The 16,373-nt window shown below is 40.0% G+C and overlaps 1 protein-coding gene across 4 annotated transcripts in view; it reads left to right on the forward strand.

Moving 5' to 3' along the window:
• The window catches only part of PLXNB2 (plexin B2), a 252,000-nt gene that overhangs the window by 69,569 nt on the left and 166,058 nt on the right, over positions 1-16,373 (forward strand). For all 4 annotated transcript variants that reach the window (XM_063155404.1, XM_063155401.1, XM_063155403.1 and 1 more), the window contains exon 3: positions 11,469-11,656. The gene's annotated coding sequence lies outside the window, so the exon portion shown is untranslated. The remainder of the gene's footprint in view (positions 1-11,468; positions 11,657-16,373) is intronic.

Genomic DNA, 16,373 nt, shown 5'->3' on the forward strand with positions numbered 1-16,373 from the left:
AGCTCAGATAAATAAATGACTTGAATAGATATGTTCCAGAAATGTATCACCAAAGATACATTTGGAGCCTAAATAATTGGAACTCATTAAGGGCTTTCACTTTTTTCTTTCTTTGCTTTTCTAATAAATATAAATTTACCCTGATATTCTTCATAACCTCTAGATTAGCCAAAACCTTCTTAAACTACATAATTACTAGCAAATAGTGTGTGTTATATCAATTTATACATGAATAAACACATGCAAATTCAAACAAATGAGGGTCTTCACAAACATCACATATAGAATATTCTGGCATGAAATATTTTTGTAGTAACATTTAATCTTTTTTTTTATTTAATGCTCAAGGCAGATTCTCCATATTCCAAATACAGCAGGCCTGTATTTGTTATTGATTTTGTTTAATTTTCAACTTTGGACCCAAGCTGTTTAAACAGATTACTCTCTGCTTTTATCTGAGTCAACTTCCTCATGCTTTCATCAAAGCAAGAGAGATTATTTGACTTTCTGTCTCATAACACAGCATTACAAGAGAGTCATATGTTAAGTGACAGTGATGGATTCTGTATTAGGAAATGGCCATTCTGTCTGCATGTAAGTCTCTTGTAATAGTTCCCCATCAAAGACAAAAAAAAATCTCATCTTTATTTATTTGTAGTCTATTTATTAGTATTCATTACAGTTGTATTTACTCGTAAGTGAAGCTAATACATTTCAGAAATAGAGTAGGCGAGAGTGTTTGAACTGGAATAACAATGTGTAGGCATAATATGTTTGTATCCTGGCACTGATCCTATACCTTAACTTTCTTATTCCTATGCACACCATATTTGTGAACTGACTTATACCTGGCAATAGAAGGACACTTTCTCTTCAGGCTGACTTGCAGTGTAGTTGTGAGGTTTAATGGCAGCTAGCACTAACACAAGCTTTCGGCACAAATTATGTTTTCTGGTTGGATCAAAACTTCTTATCCTTCATGTCTTATTTATAAGAAGTTTAAGATGGAGAATAGCAAGTTGAATAGGTACCCAATTGGCTAAATCTGTGGACAATTCTTGGATGACTCTGCTGGGAACATAGAAAAATCTGTCTACATTTACCTTTCAATTGTCTCTGCAGGAACAATTGGGTTATAGGTATAGAATAGGGGTTTCCTCAGCAGGCAAATCAATATGGACATCAGCAAGTGCTTTGGAGATACACAGCAGCATCAGGGATTGTGGTGTTGACTGACTGCATGTGCATCTCTTTCTCTTGGCTCTCTTGGGCTTTGTGCTCCAGCCTGAATAGGTGAAGAGACAAAATACCACTGTAGGTTCAAAAGACAGTTTTTCCTGTAGAGGAACTATGGATATTTCCTGCCTTTATGTAGACTGTGGTGAAAGGACTTCAATCTGCAGCAAATGACATCTTCCAGACAGTCTCAAGGCTCGGCTGAGCAGCCAGAGAAGCTCTTCCAGGGCTTTCATGCAGGAGGCACAAGACTCCTTGTGAGCATGCAGATCTGTTAACTCCCTGCTATGGCCAGGCCTCTCTTCACATTGTTGTTTTTCTGAACAAACAGTGCTTTATACAGAGACCTCAGTGTCCTCAGCCTGGAAAGAGAAGCAGTGCAGGTGATCTCATGCTGCCTGCACTAAACCCCAGAAGCCCACCACGAGTTTAACCTCCAAATGTGGGTCAAGGATTCCTCCCTGTCCTGGGAGGCCTGGATGGCTTGTACTGGACCCAAGTGAAGGAGGGATGGGCACAGAAACAGGAGTGGCAATAAACTCAGGAATGAACAGAAATTAAGCATACTTGTCTGTTCAATTTTTTTTTCCAGGTTAGTCACATCAAAAGAGCTGCTGCAAATTATCAAGGCACTTGAATCTATTGAAAGAGTGTTTCTGGTATGGCTCAAAATTGAATACTAATTGGTTGTATTTCTGTAGGAAAATCAGCCCAAGCCCGAAATTGCTATAATACTGAAAGATGATGTGCCTCAGCATTTGCTTAGGCTGTATATAATCTAACATATGGACACACTGCAGTCTTACTGGCAACCTGCAGTAGCTCTAGATATACTTCTGCACAAAAATGAAGCAGCAGAATTTTAGTAGTAGTTATTGACACCTCTATATATGATGATAATTACTTTTCATAATTATGTATTTCACAGGCAAGATGAGGAATAAAAAGTGGTTATACTAAAATTAGAATATCAGTACTGACATGGATGTTGAATTGTTTTTCTGATAGTGGTCAATAAACAAGTTAGGAAGTAGCTAACGTTGTTGCTGGCCAAATTAGATCTGGTTAAGTTAATCACAAGTGGCATGTGTTTATCCTCCATAGCATCTCCTTACTGGAAGTTTTGTGTATATACTGAGAATGAGATATAAATGGACCTGCAGGCATTTTGTGTTAGTATCAAGGATTTATGTATTTGTGTGATTTTCACCTATACCACGTATTGGTATATGAAAAAAGAATAGCAAATGTGATTATAATGATCTGAACAGGCTCACTCTTAATGATATACAGCTACCTTCCTAATTTTTTGTCAAAGCCTTTCTCTAATATAAATGCCTAGAATCTTATTAAAAATCTGATCTCATTAGGTACACCATTAGTATTAAAATATTGTATCCTAAATCTCAGTCATTTAGAAATGATCGGTAATGATAAGAGATTAAATGAGGGGCTCACCAATTAGTATAAAAGTTTCAGAGGAACAGAAAGTGCCTTCAAAGAATCTGATTATATTTTTGGGTTTTCTGAGATATTTTTCTTTTTTTTTCAGAAGTGCTAGCAATACTTTAAAATTTTTTTGCATAACACGGGAATATTTGAAGCTTTTTTTTATCACTTTGGTGTGCAAACCAAATGTAAGGGGAAAAACTGAAACATTTAAATTATTTTAAAACAATCTCTTTTTAGTTTTTTGAGATGAAATGATTGACAATTAAATGTAAAATCAATCTTAGGCTGCTTTTGGTCTTCTGCTGCACCACTTGTTTGTTCTTACATGTGCAGTGGGATGGAGTTTGATGCAGGATTTAATCCTTTTACCCGCTCCACGGTACACTGTGAGCCTTCCTATGAAAACCCTGTGGTCGTGTCTGTGTATGACCATCTCTGATCACCTTTGCTAGTTGGTTTGGCCCCTATCACAATCAAATGGTATCAGACAGTGCTGCAGAGTCCGGTACAACTTGAATTCCCAAACTCCATTAAACTGGTAAAATCTGAAGCCTCAAGTCCTGCACAGAAGGCTCTCTCCATCATGTGAGGAACACTCCAGTCTCAGGCTAGTCCAAGGCAAGTTATCTTGGGGCAGCTGGCATTTCCAGCTCCCAGTCCTCCTTCTTTGGGTTGTGCAACATCTGGCAACCAAAAAATGTTTTAGTAAAAAGTAGCATTAGAATAGGGTCACATGCTGTGTCAGGGACAGCTTGGAAAGAAAGCAAGTATTGTGTCCTCTTGTGTGCAACATCCCTGTGCTGTGGCCTGGTTTTCCTTGTAAAAGATGAAGCATGGTTTTAAATTTGGATTATTTTGGTGTTTGTTTTTTTAAAAACAGTGATTCTTAGTTTGCTCAGAAATTTAGGCAAACTGAGGCTTGTTTTGGCCATTCTGCAAGGGACACTGCATAATTCAGATGTAAACCTTTCTCACTAGGGCACTGCATAGTGAAGATATCCTAAGTCAATTCCTTAGCGCTGCTAAACCCCTTTCTGTTTTCTGCTAGAGTAGGAAGCAGGGAAAGAGCAGTGCATTAGAGTAAATGGTATATTTTTGTAATTCCATGTGTATAAATATTGGTGCAGTGGTGGTGGTTTCCATATTATTAAGTGCCAGGAAAAGTTTTTTGAAATTTACCTTAGAGGTGTAAGTCCAAAAATGCATGGTAAGGCAAAAAGGTGAATAAGCCATTTAAATGGTGAGGGTTTAAGTGGGGATTTGAAGGGGAGTGGAAAGGAGCATAACCACAGACTGATGTATTGCTGTGGGAGCAGGTAGGGGCCCAGATGTATTTTAAAAAAAATATTTAAGGGTAAAAGTTTTTTTTTCCATCTCAAGCTGTATCAAATTCCTCCCTCCTTAGTGTTTGTAAATCTTCCAGCATTTTTAGAAATTATTATTTTATGAAAAATGAATGTAACTGTGTAGTGGGCATATATGATAAATTTACACAAAATTATGTGATTTTCAAAGATAGGATAAAAGCCATTACTGCAGTACAAAAACATTTTTCTATCACCTCTACTAATGTTTTCCACATCTTTCCATTTGAAAAAGAAGTGGAATGTATCAGCATGAGGAAGCTGTTCACACTGATTCCCAGCTGTGGATATGTCAGTGGAGATAAATTCATGTCCTCAAAGATTACCCTTTCCTAGGTACCAATTTGCACACACCTTAAATTCCACTTTGACAAAACTAAGCTTTCCAAGGTGCTCATCTGCTCCCTCAGCAAGGTTTTGAGGTTTCAGTGTTTGTACAAGGAGGTTCAAGGCCTGTGTGACTAAATAAAAGTAGCCCAGCTGCTGTAAATGGCAGCCTTTCTTTGCCTTTCCTTTGGAGGAGCGAAGGTCAGGGATACACATTTATTTTCTTTGTTGGTGCAGCTTTTCCATGCCCTTCCAGCCCTGCTCCTGTCTGCTGGCCAGCTGGGTTGTTAGTGGCTGGTGGCTGAGGAGCAGAATCTGCCTTTCTGAGCAGAATTTGCCTTTTTGACCAGACTGGTTGCTGCACTTTGCTGGAACCTTCTGAAGCTGGAAGTCTAGCGCTTGTCCTTGAGTCACTTTTTTATAATATGTACCAAATTTGAGTAGGCTTTCATTCAGTTTGGAGTTCAGGGGTGAATTAAATGTCCTTTCTATCAGATTTGTGTATCCCTTAGCTCAGAAAACTGGGAGGATTATCCTGCCTCTTCCCTCAAACCATTGTGTTCAAGGTTTTGTGTAGTGTTTAAATGAAACACCTTTGTGCACATGTATTTTCTAGAAAGGGGAAACAACTCCAAGATGTATTTATTTATTTATTAAATTTCTGTCACCTTAAAAGCTGTTTTTGCAGACAAACTGGTTTTTCATGTTTGCTTTTATAAGAGATGTGTTTATATGAATGTGCACCTTCTTGGTGACTTCCACAGGGTAGGACCCTCTGTGCTTTTGCATCACGTACTGTACCTTGCTGAAATTACCTCTGGGTTATTGTACTGCCAGCTTTCCATTAACTAACTGACTATAAAAAAAATTTAAATAAAATGCCTTTGGGAATAGTAAATGACAAACTTCTCGGAATATGAGCCTTGCAGCCCAATCTCCTAAAAGAAGCACCTGCAATCTGGCTTTATAGCTGATACACAGCTAGTTGGCAGACAAAAACCTTGCTAGGATTTCAATTTACAGCCTATGATACATAGGATTCTTTCTTCCTTGTAATGCTTTAAACTGAAATTGAATTTTAAATTAACTTGACACTGTGCTGTTTTCAAGTCAGATAAATAACTGTGTTCCTTTTCCTTTTTCCATAATATATTTGGTATCTTACTATTAAAGCTTTTCCTGAATTGATGTTAAAATTATACATTTGCCTGTCCTTACTTTTCTTAGGAAAAAAAGTGACACATAACCATGTAGCTGTAAGAAGTATTTTTTGCACTTTGACAGTTATACAGTTTTGTAGTTTAGAAATTTGCCAGTTTTATTTCTGTTGCTCACTGTAACAGCTCGTGGTTTATTTCTGTGTTTTCTCACAAAACTTTGATCAAACAGTGGCCTTCAGAATTATGTTCTTTGAGCCTTCATGCATGTAGATATCTTTCATTTACTTCATCAGAAGACCCCATTCTTCACTTCAGTACCCCATTTACACCTTCAAAATGTTAATGAAGTGATGTATCAACATTGTTTTGGAGTGATTTTTTTTTAATGTACTTTTGAGCTTTTGCAGTTTTTTTAGCTGTTAGACCTACATGGGGTATAAATGTTTGTAGAACACACCAGGTAGTTACAGTGTGGTCAGTGGTGTCTTAATCTGACACCTGGTAGCATAAATATTTTTTACACTTGATAGATGATGCCACCAGGAAGAATTATAGCAGAGCTGCCTTAAAAAATACTCAAAGTATTTTACAGAGAATTGAATAATTACCCATGTTTCCAAATGTGCTGTGTAGTAGAAAGAAGGACTTTTACAGTAGAGCTGCTTGTGGTTTGTTTTTGTTTTCCCTGATTCTCACACACTTAATTGAACAAACCTTTCTCATCAAACTGTATCTCGTAGAGCTTACACTGCAGGACATAGGGTGGCAGAATTTACAATGATAGCATGCTGAGCAAAATGTATTTCTTTTGTTCCTGGTAAAAATATGCCTAACACTATGGGTCCCTATGTGTAACTTTAAATAAGGTATTGAAGTACATCCCTCCCTCCCTTTTTCCCCCAGGAAAGCATTCTCCAAACAGCTCCCATTTTGTACCTTCTGGCTTTCAGCAAGGCATTAGCATTCCAGAAAGAGTTTCACCAGCCCCTAGGTTTGAACAGTGGGCAGGACGGGCAGAAGGAAAAGCTACCAAACACTTTCCCTCTTAGGCTTGGAGCTTGAATTGTAACCAGGGGCTTTTGGGAGTGTATTGAAGAGCACTGCTTTCCTTGCCTGCTCTTTCCCTATTCCCTTGTTTTCTGATACCAGTATGACCAAATATCCGTATTTTTTATAACCAAGCGCAATGAAAAAATATTTGGAATATTTCTTATCTCTGAATGTCTTAGCACAGGAGAAAAAACACACTTCTGCCTTAAACAGGGCAAGAAGTTATGCAGACCTCCCCACCTCAGAAATTCTCCCAGGGGAAGGAATGCCACATAAAATTGGGAAGTTATCATTTTCTCAAATAAGGGTGAAATACCAGGGCCTTCTTTGGGTGCTTTTCACTCTTTTATAGTCCAGTTATCTCTGTGCCCACCCTGACCCCCCACACTCCCTCAAGGTATTCAAATGGAAAAGCTTTCTTTCCAAGGTATTTGCACAAAGCAGGCATTGGGCAGCAGAGATTTTTCCCAAAAGCATGTGGGTGTGCTGTGACCCTTCCCCAGGGCTGAGCTGACCTGCTGAGGGAGGATTCTTGCCCCACACCCCGGGCAGTCACAGTCCTTGGGGTGGAGGCTGTCATTGCACATTCTGGGTCGTGTGCCTGAGAGCACCTAGGCATATTTGTTTGACTCTCTGCCAGCATATATGCCAAAGAGATTATGCTTCATATTTCATCCCAGGGTGAAGAGAGCCTAAATGGGTTTATCATGGAGTTTTCATTCACTCTGTCATTTCTCCCTTCTTTATAGTTCATTGCTAGACTCCTAATTTTTCCCGACAGCAGTGCACACCCCTGCAGCTGGCCCTGCATAATGATTCCCTCCTCCTAGACTGACAAGAGTGGATGCATAAATCTGCTGCCATCAGGGTGCCTCCTTTAGCAGACACTGCCCCCTCTCCCCCCTGGAAAAAGATCTGTCCCCTCCCCAGCACTCTCATTTACCACCCACTACTGTTGCCTGCTGAGCCAAGATGCTGCCTGTGACCATTATCCTGCCTATGCTAAACATCAGGAAATGGCTCTTTTTGGACAAAAAATACTTTTTTTTCCCCCTCCTAATGATAACTATTAGTGAAAATTGGAGTGCCTTTGGCAATTGTATTTGATGCAAATGTTACAACCTACAGCAACGAGCTCCTGTGAAAAGCAAGGGTGGACTGGTTGTTTGAATTAGCAGCTGGAGGGTGAGGAGGACTGTCAGGAGCAACAAATTTGACCAAATATAGATCTTTAGAAGGTCTTAAGTTAGAGATCCCCATGTTCTCTGAGGCCCTGTATTAACTCAAAATGATTGCTTTGAACAATTGAGTAAGGGCAATAATGTCAGATCCAGGGCTTCTCAGCTGCTGAACTCATCAAGCACATTGACAGTTTATAAATCAGACAGGACTTATGGACCCTTTACAAATTATTGTTTTAAAATCTCTTCCTTAGCCCTCCATCCTTAGCTATAGCAGTGGAATATTGTAGCTGGCTAAAAATCAATGTAAGACTAGTTTAAAAGGCAGCAATTTCTGTTCCTGTTCTGAAAAGCAGGCATGAGGTGAATGTGCACTGTATGGCAAGAGCTTCATCATTCTTTACCAGCAGTGAATGTATAGGTAAAGGTCATCCCCTTTCATCTTCCAAGAGTCTAATCCACAAAATACTAGATTTCACCAATAGGTATTTGGTGTTAGCAACATGCTGATAGTCTAATATTCATAGTTGCTTTCAAAGTTAAATTATTATTTTTCTTCAGCTAATAGTATTTGGCAGTTTTCTCTGACGTTGTCCTTATAATTATTCATACTGCAGTTGTTTTGAAGAGATGGATAAACTACAATTGTTTATATACAAACAGAATCTGGCATTGGCTGCCAGGAAACAATCTCACTAATATTTGACTTGTTAGGTTGCCTCATATTTTATGTTTTGGCTCAGAGAGAGCAAGCTTAAAATTAATTGAGAAGAATTTCTTTCTTTCTGAGTGTGTTCAAAGCTAGGGTATTTTCTCCTCTGTAAATGTTGGCAATTGATTATAAAATGTCAGAGGTGTTAGCAGTGTCAGCGACCTTCATCTGTACAGCTGGAATAATAGGCAAGACTTGCTTTAGGACACCCTGCAGTTGCTGACAGGTTTTGTTGCATCTGCAGCCAACTCTGTATCATTAACGAGGGAAAAAGGGTGGATAAGGGAGTGTGGATTGTAAATGTGAGAGTGCTCACTCCACTAAATTTACTTGAAAAATGATCATTTTGTATCCAATGCCATTTTGTACTCTTCATGATTTTCTAATTAAGCCTGGAGGGCTGTGGATCCAGGCTTTGATATGAGCAGTATCGACTGTCCTCTTTCCAGAGAAGAGAACAAAGCTTCCTCACTGTGCTGCTGGATGCTAACTGATGAACTGTTTTTTCTTCCATGCCTTGGTTACTGCATATAATTAGGAATCTTACTCTTGTGACTTCATGTGCAGAACTGCATCCTTTCAGCAGACCTGCCTGCCAGCTGCCCGTCATGCACAGCTATTCCCAGGATCCTTAAATTTGACTTTGCATGTCAACTGTTCCTATTTAAACAAGGAGCTTTGAAGCAAACTACGGGCATGCTGAAGAAAAAGCTCTTCATATCTAACAACAGTCTCTTTTAGAATCTGTTTGAGTCTAAGGCTCAACTTTAAAAGTGGTCGTGGTAAAAATTATTTATTTGAAATAATTTTATTAGAATAGAGAAGTACCTGTGTGATTCTTGAAAAATGAAAGAAAAAATATGTATCCACTTGCTGGGTAGACCCATGTGAGTGGTTTTCTGAGGGGATTACCCCTTTCTTGTCTCAGTGCTCTCTTGCAGCAGAAGCATTGATAGAGTCTGATGGCTAGTGTGTTGCTGGGGTTGAGAGAAGGCACTTCCCCCTTGGAGAAGGGCAAGGGAGAAGACAGCCATGACAGAAGTGTCAGAGGAACAGGAATAAGCCTGACTTAGATTTGAGGAGAAATTTCCAATCCTGTATGACATTCCTTCACATTAATGATGGAAAAAGTATTTTTATTTTTTGTTTTAATATCTTGTCTTTACGATATTTTAGAACTGGAATGCCTGTACTTCATTCCCTGAACATCTTATCTATTAAATAATGTCTCTATTCCTCTCTGCTGAGAGCAGGTACATGGAGGAACAGAAAAAGATCTTGCTGCATTGCACAAGGGGTCTTTTTGTTTAGTATTAATCAAGAAACACACATGCTTAAGAATTTTTGGGGAGAAAAAGCTCAGAGTGTTTATCTTCCAAGAGGCTGTTTGAAAAGTTGGCTTTTTACTGTGGAGTAAAGCTAGAAGGTTTGACACAGGGCCACGATGGAGGCAGCTGGAGGGCTGGGCCGTGGCCGTGTGAGGATCCACAGGAGATGGGGCTTGTGTGTGACCTTGGGCCTTGGCACAGGGAGCTGTGCCTGGAGAGTGATGCTGGCAGGGAGAGGTTGGGCTGGGCAAGGGATTCCACTGCTGTCACTGACAGCCGTGTGACATGAGAGATGCTTTAAAAAATATTGTCCTGCCTTCAGAATCGCAGCTAGAAAATGTATTCCTGTAAAGCTGGAGTTTCTTCTACAGGAAACACCAACTTTCTTTTACCCCCAGTTCCTTCTTTAGTGTTATCTAGTGGAGGACTTAGGATGCATTCTCTTAGTTTTATTACCAGGCTAGTTTAAATCCTTTCATTTTTTGTGACAAGATACTTCTGATAACTTGGAATTTAAATAACTTAGAGTTTTCATATATAAAATGAGTATAGATTTCAGCTGTTGAAAGGTTCCTTGTTGGAGAAGATGCATATAGTAGAAGTGGTGGCAAACATGAAAGAAAAGGTTGGCTGTGTTTGTGAAAAGCAGAAGACCAGTCTTCGTTCCCTTTGGAAAAATCATAGGATAGCTTGGTTTGGAAGGGACCCCCAGAGGTCGTGTAGTCCTATGGCTCAAATTGGGGCCAGCAAGATCAGCTAGCTCAGAACACATCAAGCATTTAGCAGTCAACTTTACAGAGCTCAAAACTTAAGAATATGTTCATAAGTTTCTCATGAATTCTGAAAGGAAAAAAATTTATTATGTCTCCTTTGTCTTTCTCTTTCAGAAGTTTAAAAAAATAGAGAGCTCAAGCTTTCCTACTTCTTTACTGTGCATTTCCTTTTATTTTTAGATGGAAATAAAAATTTAATCAGGCTAAACCTTACTTTCCATACTCAATTATTCCCCAGAAAGTTTAAATAAGTATAGATGTAGGCTTTTCAAGAAAATGCCTCTAGAAGCTAATTTTTGAAGCAAAGGGAAACTGGAAGGTGACATTGCTTTTGAAAATTGAGCCTTAATAAAGGGCTTCATTTAGTCATCCATCCTTGAAAATGGATGGTGAAATATGTAAGGGTTGAGAGGGAAAGGGAAAAAACAGAGTTGCAAGAGAATGATACCAGATGAAAGTACAAGGTAATTTAAGTCCTTTGTTAATGCCCCTGTTAGAAATTAGTCCTGGCTGGTTTGGTCACCCAAAAACTGGCAGCTCAAAACAAAATTCTTACCATAAAGTGTTATTGCTATAGTCTGGGCTTTAGCAGGTTTGTTATGGGGCTACTGTTATCTAGAAAAGTAGCCCCTCTGAGGGAGAGTTATGATGCTCTGTAGATAGCTTCTAGTGCTGTGTGTGTCCCCAGGGTATCTTGGGAGGGCACCTTTGGTGCAGAGGAGCAGAGAGCCGTGCCTGTCACTGATGGCTCTGTACTGGGTTTCCCTGCTCTGGGGCTGTGTGTGCAGCAGTGGGGCAGTGCAGGCATCCCTCGCCGTGCCTGGGCTGAGGAACGCTGTGCTGCTCCTGTGCAGAGGGAGCTGAGCGCCTCTCCTCTTGTTCCAGGTGCCAAGAGTGAGGGGAACAGCCCAAGGCTCAGCTCTGGGGCTCAGCTGGTACCCCCAGGAGCACAGCTGAACAAGAGCAAGGACTGACACCACCCTGTCTCCTCTTCAAGTCCCAGAAGAAGTGGGTTCTTGTTTCCCAAGCTGTGGAGTGCACATAGATTTTTCATGTGAATTTTCTGTTTTCAGGTAAGCTCATTTTTTTCTTCTTTTTTAATACAATTGAGTTTGCTAAATGCAAAATCATATTCTGGTTTTCTAGACAAATTTGTTGCTATTTATCAAGGCTTTCAGACATTGCTGGAGCATTTAATAAGTGTTTATTAATACTAATGGAGATGAAACTTCTAGGAGTCAGTCTTGCAAGAGGCATTAAAAATTAGCAAAGGAAAAAAATAGCAAGAATAGCTTGGCAGAGGTTCTGTATTCATAAACCTATTTATAGATGGTGTGCTGGGTAGAGGAGCAGGTTTGTGCCTCTGCCAGCAACATGCTGCAGCCTACTGCTGTGCTTGCCCTAATTTTGCACTTACATTCTGAGCCTCCCAGGGGATGCTGAGCAGCTGTGTGGCTGACCTGAATCTCCAAGGTGTGTGGGTTTGACTGTGACCCTGAGGATGATCGGAGAGATTTGGTCAACTTCTTTTCCAGGACCTGTTGTTTACATTGATTAGCCTGTGTTGGCTCGGCAGGTTTCTCAGGAACCAGCATGTAAAATCTTCTTTGTTCTCAAGGGGACAAAGAGATCTGAAGCAAGATTGATAAAGGGGTTGCACAAACATGGTTCTTGGGCTATTCTTCAGCTGCAAAATGGTTTAAATCCATTTTGGCAGCTTTCTTGGTGCTTGTGATGCTCCTGGAGGCGCTGCCACTGAGAGCTCTGCTTCCAGTCTGGCACACGGCTGGAGGGGAAGGAGAGACTCTGGATCCTGTGAGCTGTCTTCCTCACAGTTACCAGTAATGATTGTCCATAGACTGAACTTTTTGGAATACAACACTCAGCCTTTCCAGCAAGAGAAACACGTGTCTCCTGCCTGGCACCAAAGAAAAAGGAAATGGTGGGAGGGGAAAACAAAATTTTGGAAGAGCCAAGTTAAGGAAACAAGTGTGTTCTAGTGTTGAATATCTGACCTCATACCATTTGGGAGGGGTTATGTTTAGGTTTTTTAGTAGTTTGTTGTTTTGGTTTGGTTTTTTTGGGGGGCTGTTGTTTGTTTGGTTTGGATGTTTCTGTGTTTTAAGTTTTATTTTCCCTTAAAAACAAATGGGGAAAGGAAGAATCAAAATACAGTTTTCCATGCATATGTGCTGCAGAATGAATAGAAGTGAAAACAGCTGAAAACAGCTGTTCTAAACCAAAAATGTGCATTCTGCCACTACACACTCATTTATGCACCTAAAATCATGATTTTTGAAAATGTAGGGAAAAGCATGAAATAACACAGAAATAGGCGCTATTTAAGCTTATTTAGAAATGCACATCAGGCAAGATGAGTATCACTGAGGAACAAAGGTGGGACCTGTGGGGGATGCCAATGTAAGAAGTGGACTCACTGAAAGCAAGTAATTGCAGAGTAATTTTGCTGTGGAATTTTAAACCAATTATGTGAACAACAGAGCATATGTTCTGAAAGTAGTCAGAAGTGGTTTTTTGTGGGTATAGCTAGCATGGTTTCAGAAAGCCTCTGCCTGGCCAGGGTTAGTGCTCCCACAGCTGAGACAACATGAGTGCTTGCGTGTTTGGCTGTACATTGTTGCCTTGCTGAAAGTCAGCTTTTCTCAATCTGCCTCTCCTGTGGTAAATCTTCCAAAAATGTAAAAAGGTGTGTCTGATAATGCCTAGTGCCTCAGCTTGTTTCTATGTCTGACTGGAAAGTCTGATGTTCAAAAGGTGCTTGATCTTATATTTTGCAAATATTAAATGTTTTGATAAGCTGCATCAAACTGCATCAAATTTTACTGAAATTACTGCAAATTTCACATAACAGGACTGATTAAAGGTTCTACTTCAAGAAGCCTTCACTAATCTAGTTGTTTCTTGAGCTCTGTTCTTTTGAAAGGGAGATTTGCATCCTTTTGCTTTTTAATAAAATGAGACAAGTACTAAAAATCCACTATCAGCAGTTTGGCTTGAACACCAAGGCATGTGGCTTATTGATGTCCAGAACATGGAGGATATTAAATGTGGATATTAATTTTCTTCTTTCCTCCATCACATAGAAAATAGAAATGCTCACACGAAAAGAGAAAACAGTTTATGGGATTCTTCAGCATTGCCTTTCATAGTATGCAATTGGGAATTTTGATGCCCAGTGGATATGAAGAGTTTCTTAATGTTACATGTATGTAAATAAGTATAAATCATGTTGATTGGGTGTTTTTTGGTTGTTTTTTTTTCCCTTTTACAACCGTTAAAGCACCTACATGGTAGAGCACTTGACAAGTGAAACAAAAACTCTGAGATCTCTGCTGAACTTTCTTTTGTTTCTAGGAGGTCTCAACAAACCTCCTTAATCTTTGAAGTTTTCTCTTTAAATAGGTGGCCAGTGTAAGCATTTCTGCAAATTCATTTCATGTGAAGATTTTGTCTCTGAAGTTGTTCAAGTAAGCATAGCTGCAAATCTGATTCACTTGTGTGGCGCTGAACTTCGCATGTAAATCATGCTTCTAGTAAGTCAGCATTGTGCTAGGAGGTGCTAATGGCTGCCATCAATCAGGGCTGGAAAAAGTTGTTCTCCTCTTCTCCCCCAGACGAAATGAGACAGCAATTAAATGCCCTTTTGTTGCGTGATAGCTGAGACAATGGAAATCAATGTCCAAAGCACAAAGCAGAATGGCAAGTCTTAAGTATAAGCTAAGCCATGTGTCCCAAGGGATTGGCATGTTGATTTGCTTACAGCTGAGAGGGTACATGAAAGGAATAACCGGGGAGTGTAGGCAGCAGGAGCAGCAGTAATGCTCCTTGGACCGAAGCCAGAAGGGAATATTTGCTGGGAGACTTCTCACTGGGGCTGTGCTGCCACGATTTTGCCTCCATGCAACCTAAGCTCAGCTCACAGTACACATTTGATCTGTAATCGGCCCTGGTATAAGACCGTCATCAGAAAATGTGATACCATGTTTAATTGTGGTATGTTTTCACAGTCAAAAATGGGCAGATCCCACACTGATCTGGTGAGAAGCCTACTAAAGTAAACTTCACCTTTCAGCCTTTTTGAAAGTGCTTCAGCTGGAAAGATGAGCTTACACTCGACCAGTGCAGTTATTGCAAGGGTTTAGATCCCTGGAACAGGATTTGCTGCCTCCAGAGAATAACATTCCCACCCCTCTAAATACCATCACTTTGTTCCCAAGTGCTTGATAGGTGCAAAACTTAATCTTGCATCTCTCCTAAATAAAGTTGCATCGTAAGGAATCCAAGTTTGCTCATCCATTTCTTGTAGATGCAAACAATGCCTCAAGATTCTTAAACCACAACATACTCTTTAATTTTGTCCAGAGGACATGAAATCACTTAGGTGGCTGAACGTGTTTTGCCTGCCTTCTTCCCTGCAGACCTGCTCCAAAGCTCATTGTGTCAATGGGACACTTCCTTTTGACTCCAGCTCACAATTCTGCCTTGGCTTTATCGCCTCCCTGAAAGGGCCTTGAGTTAGAGACAGCACTGCTTTGTCTCTAATCTGTGTGGGGTTTTTGTTTTTGTTGGGGGTGGTTTTTTTCTGCTTTTGTGCAAAATTGTAAATGCATTGAGAACAACAAGCCATTGCATTTACTAATGGCAGAGCACACTGCTGTCATGCAGCTCATATGCTGTTGGCAGAGACTGTAGCTATATGATGCTTTGCAGCAGCTGGGCTCAACTGAGGGAAAGCTTTTGCAAGTTTAAGGCTTGGAAGAAATGTTACAATTTTTTGTTTTGTCGAAGTTTTTTTGTGTCTGAAAAGTATTACACACAGATGACCTGAATCACCTGAAATAATACTAGAATTTGATCAAAAGAAAATTTATCTGCTTGGAGAGCTCTGTATCGATTTTTTTCTGTGGGGTGCTGTAGCTGTTGCAGCTCTTTTGAGGGCTTGAACAAAAGAAAACAAAACTACCTGTATTAAGAGGTCCACAAAAATCAACAGGCATTAGCAATGGACTCATACAAGACCTGACAGTTGGTGTTCCTTGTCCTTATTGCTCAGTGGTAAGATGCTGTCTTTTCCTTATGTACCCATCAGGGAGACACTTCTCAAACTCATGTTCTACTGCCTTCACTCCTTGGCAGTATTGACAGTTCCTGCGAGTGACACACTTCACAATCCCACTGCTCTCGTATCAATTCAGGTGTCCACCTTTGACATTGACTCTGGTTCTAGCCATGACTTGCACCTCATTTCTGCATTGGGTTCTCTATTGAAGTAAAACAGAGACTCAAGGTACCAGGAGAGACTCTATTTGGGGACAGTAATCCACTGCCACATTATATACAGTTTTAAATTTAATTACTATGTCTGTAATTTTGAATAATCACAATTAGGCTTTTTAAAGCATCTCCTTCTATATTGCAAGCCTTCAGCAGTTCAATGAAGCAGAGCCATTGACTTGTATTTGATGTGTCCATTACCTCCTGCAAATGCTTTGGAATACAATGGAGTAGCATGCAGACTTCAGAGCTGTCATGACAGGTATTAAGAATGTGTCAAATCCCAGTGATGACTGATAACATATCTGTCATTTGTGATGGGATTATTAGGAAGAAGAAAGCCACTAGGAGAAAGATACTCTAGAAAAGAAAGGGGCGGGGGGGGGAGGGGAGAACAAAAAGAGAGAGGATTTACTGATCTTCAGAGCTGCCTGGTTTAATTAAACCTTGTCTAGTCCATAAACAAATCTATTAACTTTCTGTATGGTTTGGCAG

The sequence above is a fragment of the Melospiza melodia genome, chromosome 4, assembly GCF_035770615.1.
Source record: "Melospiza melodia melodia isolate bMelMel2 chromosome 4, bMelMel2.pri, whole genome shotgun sequence".
Classification (NCBI taxonomy): Eukaryota; Metazoa; Chordata; class Aves; order Passeriformes; family Passerellidae; genus Melospiza; species Melospiza melodia.